At 49.8% G+C, this 12,280-nt stretch overlaps 1 protein-coding gene across 16 annotated transcripts in view; it reads right to left on the bottom strand.

Annotated features, from left to right (window-relative positions):
* Positions 1-1,057, bottom strand: part of znf740a (zinc finger protein 740a) — a 33,876-nt gene extending 32,819 nt beyond the window's left edge. For 14 of the 16 annotated variants that reach the window (XM_056273280.1, XM_056273287.1, XM_056273290.1 and 11 more), the window contains exon 1: positions 716-857. The gene's annotated coding sequence lies outside the window, so the exon portion shown is untranslated. The other 2 variants (XM_056273281.1, XM_056273282.1) reach the window with 2 other exon arrangements.
* Between the last annotated feature and the right edge of the window lie 11,223 nt (positions 1,058-12,280).

Below are 12,280 nucleotides of genomic sequence, written 5' to 3'. Positions count from 1 at the left end.
ACAGTGCAGCAACTACATTAACGGATGACAAAAGTTAACGCAAGAAAGCTGGAGACATTTTCCTTAAGGTTACCTTGCGCCCCGCAGCTATTCCTTTTGACGTTTGGATGCTAACCAAACCTCGTTTTCGGTGGTTAACTCTCATATGTCTTGCACAGCTAGATAGTTGCCGTCGACCAGCATCGTGGGAGAAAGGCTGATGCCGTCTCACCAGTACATAGGTGCCGTTTGCGTCGCGCTAGACAGGCTCGGCCTGAGCGCCCCAGATCTGCGAGCCCGACTGAAACCAGTTTGCTAACGTTAGCTGGCCAGCCGAGCTACTCGCTGGCGCCCTCGCCCCAGCCTTTGCAATCGGACAACGTTGTGTCCCTCGCTGTTCCTTGGTCGATTTATGGCCTCTACTAAAATATCTATCACTATAATAAAATCCGTATTCATACACAGTAGCCAAAAAGACCCGAACGCAGTCTCCCGATCGTTTAAGAAAGGATTCAGCCACAAAAGCCTTCGTGATGGCCGTCGTTAGGAGCGCCTCCCCCCTCCGTGCTGAGTGAGCTAGCTAGCTAGCGTCGGCTAACGATAACGACGTACGGTTTTGTAAAAAATCCCGTTTAAATGTCGGCGCCAGCCTTGCGTTTTCTGGAACAGAACAAACGCATTCGTCGCGCTCAAAACGCCACGCATCGACGCGAGGAGGAGACGGTTATTTTTCTACCTTTACGTTTCACTCGTCCGCCGTTTTCGATGCCGTCTAGTTTACAAACACAGGAAACGCCACAGGATGTAGCCCACTCCCCCCACACAGGAAAAGCTTCTGAAGCGAGGAGAAGCGGGCCATCACCGGCGCGCGCGGCGTCTTCCTCACCAGCGCGCGCGGCGTCTTCCTCGCCGGCGCGGCGTCTTCCAGCCGCCCGCGTCCCCACGTCCTCGCCCCAGAGGACACGTACCGTCCCGCTGGTTATTCCGCCCCAGTCGTGAGCCGGACTCTGGGCGCACCGCCGTCCACTTACTCCCGGCGAAGCGGGCCCGTGTTCGTGTGCGCGGCTTTCGGCTGACTCCCGGATAAAGGGGGGGGGGGCTCCACACATCAAGTGGCACATTTACTTTAAAATCGCGCTTTCAAGCCCAGCCGCGGTGGCGGGCCGGTTACTGGGTCCGAACTGCACAGAACGCGTTGTATCTTAAGCAGCGTCCCGGATGATCACACGCGTGACCATGTCTGCTGTGTGTGTGTGTGTCGGTCATTTCGTTGGGGACCTTAATGTAAACACAAACAAACCACAAAATGCGCAGGAGTGCAGGGTTGTTAAGTACCGTATCAGCTGTAGGGCCGTGGATCCCACAAGGCTGACTCACTTCAACTGCACACGACGTGTACTGACACACACACGCTGCTGCTGCTTCATCATCATCATCATCATCATCATCCAAGTCACCTCTTCACTCTAAACTGACTGCAGGTACCCCCATCCTTATAAACAACACAGTGGCTGCAGGTACCCCCACCCACCCTTATAAACAATACAGTGGCTGCAGGTACCCCCACCCACCCTTATAAACAATACAGTGACTGCAGGTACCCCCACCCTTATAAACAATACAGTGGCTGCAGGTGTCCCCACCCTTATAAACAATACAGTGGCTGCAGGTGTCCCCACCCTTATAAACAATACAGTGGCTGCAGGTGTCCCCACCCTTATAAACAATACAGTGGCTGCAGGTACCCCCACCCTTATAAACAATACAGTGGCTGCAGGTACCCCCACCCTTATAAACAATACAGTGGCTGCAGGTGTCCCCACCCTTATAAACAATACAGTGGCTGCATGTGTCCCCACCCTTATAAACAATACAGTGGTTGCAGGTGTCCCCACCTTTATAAACAATACAGTGGCTGCAGGTATCCCCACCCTTATAAACAATACAGTGGCTGCAGGTACCCCCACCCTTATAAACAATACAGTTGCATAACGACCCAAACCAACCACCAGTTTCATATGCAAATGGTGTGACCATTAACCACAGTTACAATGGCCATGTGTACTATTCACAAAGGACTTCTGAATGGTCGTAATCACAGCATTGTAAGATGGTGACATATGTACTCTTACCCCCCCCCCCCCGGTTTAGGGACGGCTGTTCCCTCTTCGCAATAGATGGCCTCTTGGAATCCCCGTTCAGTAATCAGAAACACTTTATTTGTCATTTCATGCACTTGCGTACAGCCCACAGCAATACAACACAAAGACAAAACACATCCAAAAACTACAAGAACACATATATCCAAACTGACGCACATACGTATCCAACCTACAAAAAAAAATCACTGTCCAAGGGAAGTAACGCCAGCCAGGATGACTGTCGCGCGTCCTGTCAGACCACCCTTGGCGTTTTCTCTTCGGGCGCAGCTCCAGGCAGGGGCGGTGGTCCCTTGGCCCACCGGACGAGGCAGACCAAGCTCTCTCAGCCAATCCAGCGCCGGCTCCCCCAGCCAGACACCCTCAACACACCTCCCCGCACCCCTCACGACGACATCAAAAACACCACAGTCAACGCCAGGTGAAGCCGCCACCGCCAGACCGCCCTCAGTATTACCAGAACTGCCGGTCTGCATGGGCTAGCAGTTAGCTTAGCCTGCTCCGCTCTCCCAGCCATCAAACGAAGACAAAACTTAGACGCAGACATGGACAAAGACGCTGCATGGACGGCCCTGGGTGAGGCCGCCACAAACGCGAATTCACGCAGCCATCTTCCCTTTCAAACCGGCATTCCTCTCTATCAGGGATGTGTACATCCTCATCCTTGAAAGAGTGGCCACTGGCCTGTAGATGGTGTAGACTGTGTAGGTGGTGTAGACTGTGGAGTCCTGGTCTGACGTGTTAGCCCTCCTATGTTGTGCCATCTTTTTTTTGGCCAGCATGTTTAGTTTCTCCGATGCACAAGTCATGGCAATCCTCCTGGCGCTTAACTGCGTGCACTATATTGCTCTGGTTGTGCCGGGGGACCCAATCCTCGGGGTGGACCAACTTCTGGCACAGCGTGTTTTGGGGTTTGAAAGCAACTGAGCAATCCTCTGTGAATAGTACACATGGCCATTGAAACTCTAGGAGCAAGACGGAGTACATAGTATGTGTGAATGAGAGGGAGGACAGAGGAATGGAGAGGATACAAGTAGTAGAGGTGACGAAGGGGTATGAGTTTAAATACTTGGGGTCAACTGTCCAAAGTAACGGGGAGTGCAGGGGAGAGGTGAAGAAGAGAGTGCAGGCAGGGTGGAGTGGGTGGAGAAGAGTGTCAGGAGTGATTTGTGACAGAAGGGTACCCGCAAGAGTTAAAGGGAAGGTTTACAAGATGTGCACTCAAGAAATGAGACTGAAAGGAGCGAGCGAGATGGAATACATATGCATGAATGAGAGGGACGACAACAGAATGGTGAGGATGCAAGGAGTACATGTGACGAAGGTGGGTGAGCTTAAATACATGGGGTCAACTGTTCAAAAGCAATAGAGAGTGTGGAAGAGACGTGAAGAAGAGAGTGCAGGCAGGGTGGAGTGGGTGGAGAAGAGTGTCAGGAGTGATTTGTGACAGAAGGGTACCAGCAAGAGTTAAAGGGAAGGTTTACGAGATGGTAGTGAGACCAGCTATGTTGTATGGTTTGGAGACAGTGGCCCTGATGAAAAGACAGGAGGAGGAGCTGGAGGTGGCAGAGTTGAAGATGATAAGATTTTCACTGGGAGTGATGAAGAAGGACAGGATTAGGAACGAGTATATTAGAGGGACAGCTCAGGTTGGACGGTTTGGAGACAAAGCAAGAGAGACAAGATGGAGATGGTTTGGACATGTGTGGAGGAGAGATGCTGGGTATATTGGGAGAAGGATGCTGAATATGGAGCTGCCAGGGAAGAGGAGAAGAGGAAGGCCAAAGAGGAGGTTTATGGATGTGGTGAGGGAGGACATGCAGGTGGCTGGTGTGACAGAGGAAGATGCAGAGGACAGGAAGAGATGGAAACGGATGATCCACTGTGGCGCCCCCTAACGTGAGCAGCCGAAAGTAGTAGTAGTAGTAGTAGTAGTAGTAGTGGTAGTAGTAGTAGTAGTAGTAGTAGATTTTGGAAAGAAATTTAGATGCTGCAATTAAATAATTTCAAGATGCGTCATGCCTTTATTTCAGGCCTCATCCAGCTCTATGTTGGTCCTAATTGATGAAAAGTTAAACCTAATTCATTTATTGAGTCCTGAACCACGCAAACAAATAAGAACACTTGGGAAGTGAACACTGGGGGAGACACTGAGAAGCAACAACAGTTTCATCCATAGAGTGGCCAAGTCTATGAAAGGCACAGTGTTTTTTCTTCTTCAAGGTAGACACCCTAAGCTTCCCCCTCAAATATCTCATAACCCCCCCCCCCATCAGTGTGGTCTAGAACTGGGCCTGTTGATTATGCCAACCTGCTATCCTCATTTGCACCACCACGGCCTTTAGTAGTGGAAACATCCATCCATCCAACCATCCATCCATCCTTCCATCCATCCAACCAACCATCCATCCATCCATCCATCCATCCATCCAACCATCCTTCCATCCTTCCATCCATCCTTCCATTATCCAAACCGCTTATCCTGCTCTCAGGGTCGTGGGGATGCTGGAGCCTATCCCAGCAGCCATTGGGCAGCAGGCAGGGAGACACCCTGGACAGGCCGCCAGACCATCACACGGGGCCGACATACACACACACACACAGATACACACACACTCACACACATTCACACCTAGGGACAACTTAGTACGGCCGATCCACCTGACCTACATGTCTTTGGACTGTGGGAGGAAACTCGAGCCCCAGAGGAAACCCACACAGACACGGGGAGAACATGCAAACTCCACACAGAGGACGACCCGGGACGGCCCCCAAGGTTGGACTACCCCGGGTTTCGAACCCAGAGCCTTCTTGCTGTGAGGCGACCATGCTAACCACTGCGTCATCCTAGAGGAAATATATTCATTAAAGTTACATATTCAAAACTAATCACCAGTCTGCACTTTCTGCTGTTGTGCATGTCGTTTCATTCTACGTTGTAGTAATTATGACGCCTACCAAGACCAGATTCTTACTGGACAGCATATAACCACCCTTACTGGGGGCTGTAAGAGTGAGTAGCCCCACCATTGCCTCTGATAGACTCAAAGAACTTCACTGTTGGTGTCAAACCACAAACTCTAGAAGACATTTGCTGTGCAGATTGCAGCGTAAGATTTTCAGTGTACATCAAGGATCTCACCGAAACCTGAGCTTCTTACTTTGATAGTTTCCCTTCTGGCCACATTAAGTCCTGTTCCTCCCCGCGTCCTGCGACTGCTGTCCTACCAGAGGGTAAACTCACACTGCTGCATTATGTCTAAAATCATTAAGGCGCTGCTGCTGGGCCGTGGTTGTTGGGATGACGGTTTTTGACTAGGAACAGTCTGAGGATGGTGGTATCAAATTCCTACTAAAATGTGACTTTTCTGTTGATAAAATCCCTATTTATTTATTTTTTTAGCATTTTCTGCCTTTATTAGATAGCAATAGGCAAGAGAGAGACAGGAAAAGCAGGGGATGACATGCAGCAAAGGGCCTGGACCAGATTCGAACCCAGACCACTGCGGTCAGGACTCAGTCTTATGTGGTACCACTCTACCAGGTGAGCCACCAGGGCGCCCCCAATAAAATCCCGATTAACTTGGCAACATTTCATCAGCAAGCACTGACAGCTTGTTATTAGCCTACAAACATAACTTTTCACCCCATATGTACTTCATAGGTAATTCATATGTACATCGGTACTTCATATGTACTTCATAGATACTTCATATGGAACAATAAAGACATCTGATATAAAAGTAGGACTATTTTCCATCACACTTGGTATAATAATGGAAAACTGACAGTTGGCCAGTTACTTAATCTAAATGGTTATTTATTATCTTATAAAGGATTTCTTGATAAATTCAAAATACCTATAAAACCAAAGGAGGATGCTATTGTTTTCCATGCTGTACCAGAAAGTGTCCTTATACTTCTACGAAACTTACTATACCTTTTCATTTTGAAGATTCTGTGGGAAATATTTATATGGGTGAAACCAATATATTGAACGAGAAGTGCTCTAACAACAATATTAGGAACACTGTACTGGTCTAGGAGGATCTGAGCAATAACCCAACCATCCAGTCAGCTAAACTCTTCGGCAATCAATCATTTCAGGAGGCAGGATGAAGTGTATGATGTTTACTTGCCAAAAGATGAAACTGAAATATACAAACACAATATAACACCGCAGTTACAAAATTGAAGGTACTACAAAGTAAGTACACAAAATGAACACATAAGACATATCAAAACTACAAATAAGAGTGCCTCAGTGCACAAAATAAGAGCTGTAGACTATCCAATATACAGATAGGTATAACGTAGCATACGACTAGCAAAAGGGAACATGCTAACACATAGCAAGCTAGCACAAACCAACACGGCATAACATACTACAGATAAAACGATAAATGAATGGGATTGACTTTGTAATGCTGTAGTAAATATAGGCCACATAAACTGAAATACTTACAAATATTGCGTGTATCAAGACGTAAGAATCAAGGATGGCGGATAACCTTTTGCAGCACACACAATGCGCTGGTAAGACTGTATAACACTTCCTGATTACAATTTGCCGGTCGCGAAGGAAGTACTTTAAAATAAAAGTCTGTCGACAGAATAAAGGTCTCAACTTAAACAATGACCAACAGAGTCCAGAACACTCCCCGCCTGGGGTCTTTTAGGGAGCCCAAATAAACCCAAAACAGCTTATCAGTCTTCTGTAGAAAGCAACAGGACCACTTCGGAGACTGGGCGGGAGAAGACTTTCTGGGTGTCTTCTTTGGCGACTCTGATGTCTACTTTCCTCACCATCCCATTCTGATTTGGAAGCGTCTTCACAACCATAGCCATAGGACACTGGTTTCTTTTGGCATGACTGTCCTTCATTAAGGCAATATCTTCTACTTGGAGGATGGGCCTCTTGTCCTGCCACTTGCGACGGCTTTGAAGTGTGTGGAGATGCTCCTTTCGTCACCTGCTCCAAAAGATGTCTGCTAGACTCTGAACCCATTTCCATTCTTCCTTGAAAAGATCTCCTGCCCCGAAGTCCCCTGGAGGGGGAGGGGAAACACATGTCTTCTGGGTCAAGAGCATAGTATGAGTAAGTATGAGAGGAGACTCTGGGTCTGAGGACACTGGGATGAGGGGTCTGGCATTCATGACTGCAGTAACCTCAGCCATGAGGGTAGTCAGGACTTTGTGTGTGAGACGCGATGATCCACCTTGAAGGAGCATACAGTTGAGGATGCGACGGGCGATTCCAATCATGCGCTCCCATGTGCCCCCCATGTGAGAAGAGTGGGGTGGGTTGAATACCCAAGTACAGTTGTGCTCCTGGTGATACTTCTCCATAGTCTCTGAGCTGGAGCTTGGTTTATCCATCTTGAGTTCTCTGCAGGCGCCGATGAAGTAAGTGCCTTGGTCTGAGCGTATTTGTTTCGCTGGGCCTCTCATGGCAAAGAACCTCCTCAGGGCATTAATGAAACTGCTGGCACTCATAGTCTCTATTACTTCGATGTGCACGGCTCTTGTGCACATGCATGAGAACACGACAGCCCATCTTTTGCTGTTGGCGTGTCCTCCTCTGGTACGACGTGAGGTAACGTCCCATGGTCCGAAGACATCCACACCGACATACAGGTGAATGGAGGGACTATGTGGAGGCACTCGGCAGGCAGATCTGCCATTTGTTGGTGTTCTGTCTTCCCGCGAAGCTTCTTGCAGGTGACACACTTGAAGAGAAGGCTGCTGATGCATCTTTTAGCTCCGACCAACCAGAGCCCAGCTGCTCTGACAGTGTCCTCTGTAAAGTGCCTCCCTTGGTGTTTTACGGCCTCGTGGTGATGTCGCACGAGCAGGGTCGCGAGGTGATGACGACCTGGGATGATGATGGGGCTCATTTCTTCAGTTGCTAGCTTAGACTGAGCTGTACGGCCTCCAACTATGAGGAGCCCATGGTTGTCGATGATAGGGTTTAGCTTCAGCAGACTACTCCAAGAGGGAGGACTTTGTTTGGAAGCTATGTCCTTCAGTTCTTCAGCATAGAGCTCATGTTGGACGCTCTTCATCACAAGGATCTTGGCTCTATCCAGCTCCTCCTCTGAGGGGCCTCTTTGACAGATATGCCATCCACGGCAGCTGCCCTCTTGGGCAGGCAGGGCGAAGGAGCGAGCAATATGGATCAAGCGTGCAGCTGTGGGGATGAGAGCGGTCTACTTTGAGAAACACTCGAAGCGGTTGGGGTTCAACAGGTCTTGAGAGACTAAGGTGAGGTTCACAGCAACCTCAGGGCGCACATTGGAGTCAGAGGCAGGGTTGATGAGGTTGAATGTCTCTTGGGGTTCAAAAGAGTGGGGAGATGGATTCCGAAGAAAGGCTGGTCCAGAGAGCCATGTCGTGCTGCTCAGGAGAGTTGCTGGGATAGGCCTAGACCCATAGTCAGCTGGGTTGTCGTCAGTCGGAACATGCCTTCATTGGTCTGGAGATGTGGACTGCCGGATCCTCTGAACTCTGTTGTTTACGTAGATATAGAACCGCCTTTCTTGATTATGAATGTACCCCAAGACTACCTTGCTGTCTGAGTAGTATGTGGTGCGATGGAACTCCAGGTTCATCTCTTCGATGATCAACTCTGCGATCTTGACTGCAAGTACTGCTGCGCACAATTCCAGTCTAGGAATTGAGAGGTCTGGTTGGGGTGCCAGCTTGGCTTTTCCAAAGATGAAGCCAACCTCGGTTTGTCCCTTTTCAGTGGTGGCTTTCAGGTAAGCTACTGCTGCAATGGCCTTTGTAGAGGCATCTGCGAAGACACAAAGCTCCTTGAGTACAGTGCCAGAGGGTGAGAAAGACGTATAAGTGCAGGGTATCTGGAGGTCCTGTAGGTCTTTTAGCGAGTCTCTCCACTTTGTCCACTCTGTCCCAGTCCTCGGCTTGCTTGGAGAGGTCCCTCAGGAGCAGCCTGCCTTGTACTATGACAGGGGCTAAGAGACCGAGGAGGTCGTATAGGCTCTTCACCGTAGACAGCACCCCTCTACGGGTGAAGGGCTTCTTCTCATCCATGGTCTGGAATGTGAACGTGTCTGAGGCAATGTTGCAGGACACTCCGAGGCTGCATTGAAGGGGAAGGTCATCACTAACAAGGTTGAGGTCCTTGACATCCTTAGCACGATCTTCCAGAGGGAATGCTTCCATAACAGCAGGTCTGTTGGAGGCTATTTTATGCATCCTGAGGTTCGACTCTGCAAGCATCCTTTGAGCATGTCCGAGGACACTGATGGCTTCTGCTTCGGTAGAGAAAGACTTCAGTGCATCGTCTACATAGAACTGTCGTTCGATGAACCTTCTCACATCGCTACCAAAGGTCTCTTCTTCCTCCTTGGCCGCTCTCCTCGGGCTGTATATGGCGACTGCAGGAGATGGGCTGTTGCTGAAGACATGGACGCGCATCCTGTAGTCCACAATATCACTGTCGGGGTCGTTATTGCGGAACCACAGGAAGCAAAAAAAGTCCCTGTGGTCTTCATGTACTATGAAACAGTGGAACATGTGCTGAATGTCAGCAGTGACGGTGACAGGTTCCTTCCGAAATCTCATGAGCACCCCCAAAAGACTATTGTTGAGATCGAGGCCCCTGAGGAGCATGTCGTTGAGAGAGACTCCCTCGTAAGGTGCATTGGAATCGAAAACCACACGGATTTGGTCTGCATTCTTTAGGTGTTAGACTCCAAATAATGGGAGATACCAACACTCCTGGCCCTCCTGTAGGGGTGGAGCGATCTCTGCATGTTTGTTGGTAAGCATCTTCTTGATTAACTCTACGTAGTGGGCTTTCATCTGTGGCTGCTTGTCTAGAGTGAGGCAGAGTGAGGCAGAGAGAGTTGAGACGGCTTCGGGCATACTCCCTGTTGTTAGGCAGTCGTTTCCGTGGTGACTGGAAGGGTAGAGGTGCGACCCAGCTTTTAGACTCATCTTGGCGATACTCATTGTCCATGATCTGCAGGAATCTCAGGTCGAAGGAGCAAGCCTGTGGTCGCTGGCTGTGTGAAGGAAGACCGACTGACCCAGGTTCTCTCTGTCGAGCATCTTCCGTGTGCTGTCTAGGGCAGCTGACACCGGGTAGCTGTGGGCAAATGTCTCTTTCACCCGGACCTGGCTGCTGCATGGGCTGAGAAAGGTGGGGCGTCCACTTTCCAGAATGGAGATCTTGAAAGTTCTGATGTGAGGTGGCTTCTGTGCTCCTCCAAGGCACACATCGCCAACGATGACCCATCCAAGATCCAGTCTTTGGGCGAATGGGGCATCATGAGGACCGTTTATCTGGCTCCTGACTTTGTGTGCCCTCAGAATGTCTCTGCCAAGCAACAGGAGTATGCCTGCATCCGGGTCCAGGGGTGGGATCTCGTCTGCAATCCGTTTCAGGTGCCTGTGGTGGTGAGCGGCATTGGGGGTTGGGATTTCTGACCGGTTGTTTGGGACCTGATCACATTCGAGTAGTGTGGGGGGAGGGAAACTGACCTTCTCGTCTGCTGACTCTACAATGTAGCCCCAGGCCTTTCTGCCGGCTGTCTCCTTGAGTCCTGCACATGTCTTGAGTGTGTACGGCGATGGACTACTCATTACCTTGAAGATGATGAAGAACTCTGGTGTTTGCCAAGGAATGGTTACTCTGCTTGTCCAGGATGGCATACAGCCTTCTGGACTCCCCCCGACATCCTTCAGGATAAACGGTGACTAGGCAGATCTTCGAGCATGTTCGAAGATCTGTCTTCTGCCTCCACACTCGTTCGAAGATCTGCCTTCTGCCTCCACACTCGTTCCTTCTCCACATATTTCAGTGCAGTTGGAGGTGACTTCCTGGTTGTCCACTTGTGCTCCCTCCCCGCCATTCTCTTAAGTGGGAGGTGACGACTTGGACTTCCAGGTAGCCAGACCCGGGTGGAGTACTGAGGTGTGACGGTCACTGCTACATTCATTGCAGTCCACTTCTATGTTGCAGTCTCTAGCAAGGTGGGTTGTGGAGGAGCAGCACCGGAAGCATATGTGATGGTCTTTGAGGAACTGTTTTCGCTCTTCTAGAGTCTTCTCCCTGAAGCCTCTACACTTCCGCAGTGGGTGGGGTTTATCGTGGATGGGGCAGTGTTTTCCAGGGTCAATATCTTTCTTTTGATCTTCAGTTTTCTCTGTAGGAGACACTTGCATCTTGTGTACTGATATAGCGGTCTTCTCTTGTCTGTCTGACCTCTCATTCCTTTCAGGTGCTGTGTAGTATGGTGGGTGGTTGAAACTGGGATCTGTTTTTACTCTGGCTTCCCTGCGGATAAAGTCAGCAAACACAGTGAATGGAGGGAAGGCCACATTGTTTTGTTGCTTGTACGTGGATCCAAATTATGCCCATTTATCCTGAAGATTGTATGGAAGTTTTTTGACGATGGGAGCCACTCCTCTGGAGGTGTCCAGGTAAGACAGGCCGGGTAAGTAGCCATCCCTCTTTGTGGCTTCCACTTCTAGGAGCAGGTCACCCAGGTCATGGAGCTTGTATGGGTCTTTGTGCATCACCTTTGGAAAGTCTTCAAGTTTATTGAAGAGAGCCCTTTAGATTGCCTCAGGTGAGCCGTAGTATTCTTCCAGTCTCTGCCAAGCCATCATCAATCCGACCTGAGGGTGCCTGATGTTGACTGCTTTGAGTCTCCGTGCCTGTTCCGAAGACTCCTTGCCAAGCCATTTGATGAGAAGATCAAGTTCTTCTCCCACTGACAGGCACAGGCCTGTGATGGCTCCATTGAAGGAGGACTTCCACGCCCAGTAATTCCCTGGCTTGTCATCGAAATTGGTCAACCCTGAGGTCACCAACTGGCTCCATGCAAGAAAACTGACGAGGTCATTGGTGGTGGAGGTGTTGGGTGCCTGGGCTGACCGCTCTGTTCTGGTTATTATTAGGATCACTGAGGGGTCGTTGTTGATCTCCCTTGTCCGCTCCTCCATTGTTCTGCCAGAGTGGCTCCATTTTCATGGGAAGGGGTCTGTCGAGTGGGATGGATGTAGCAGGCTGCTGGGTGTGACTTGTGACTTGGAGCTCATGATAAGGTGAGGAGTGTGAGCTGAATGGGTGGACTTCAGGCTGGCTTGGTCCAGTACATAGTGTTTTA

The sequence above is a fragment of the Lampris incognitus genome, chromosome 2, assembly GCF_029633865.1.
Source record: "Lampris incognitus isolate fLamInc1 chromosome 2, fLamInc1.hap2, whole genome shotgun sequence".
Taxonomy (NCBI): Eukaryota; Metazoa; Chordata; class Actinopteri; order Lampriformes; family Lampridae; genus Lampris; species Lampris incognitus.
This window is presented reverse-complemented; position numbering and strand designations above follow the sequence as displayed.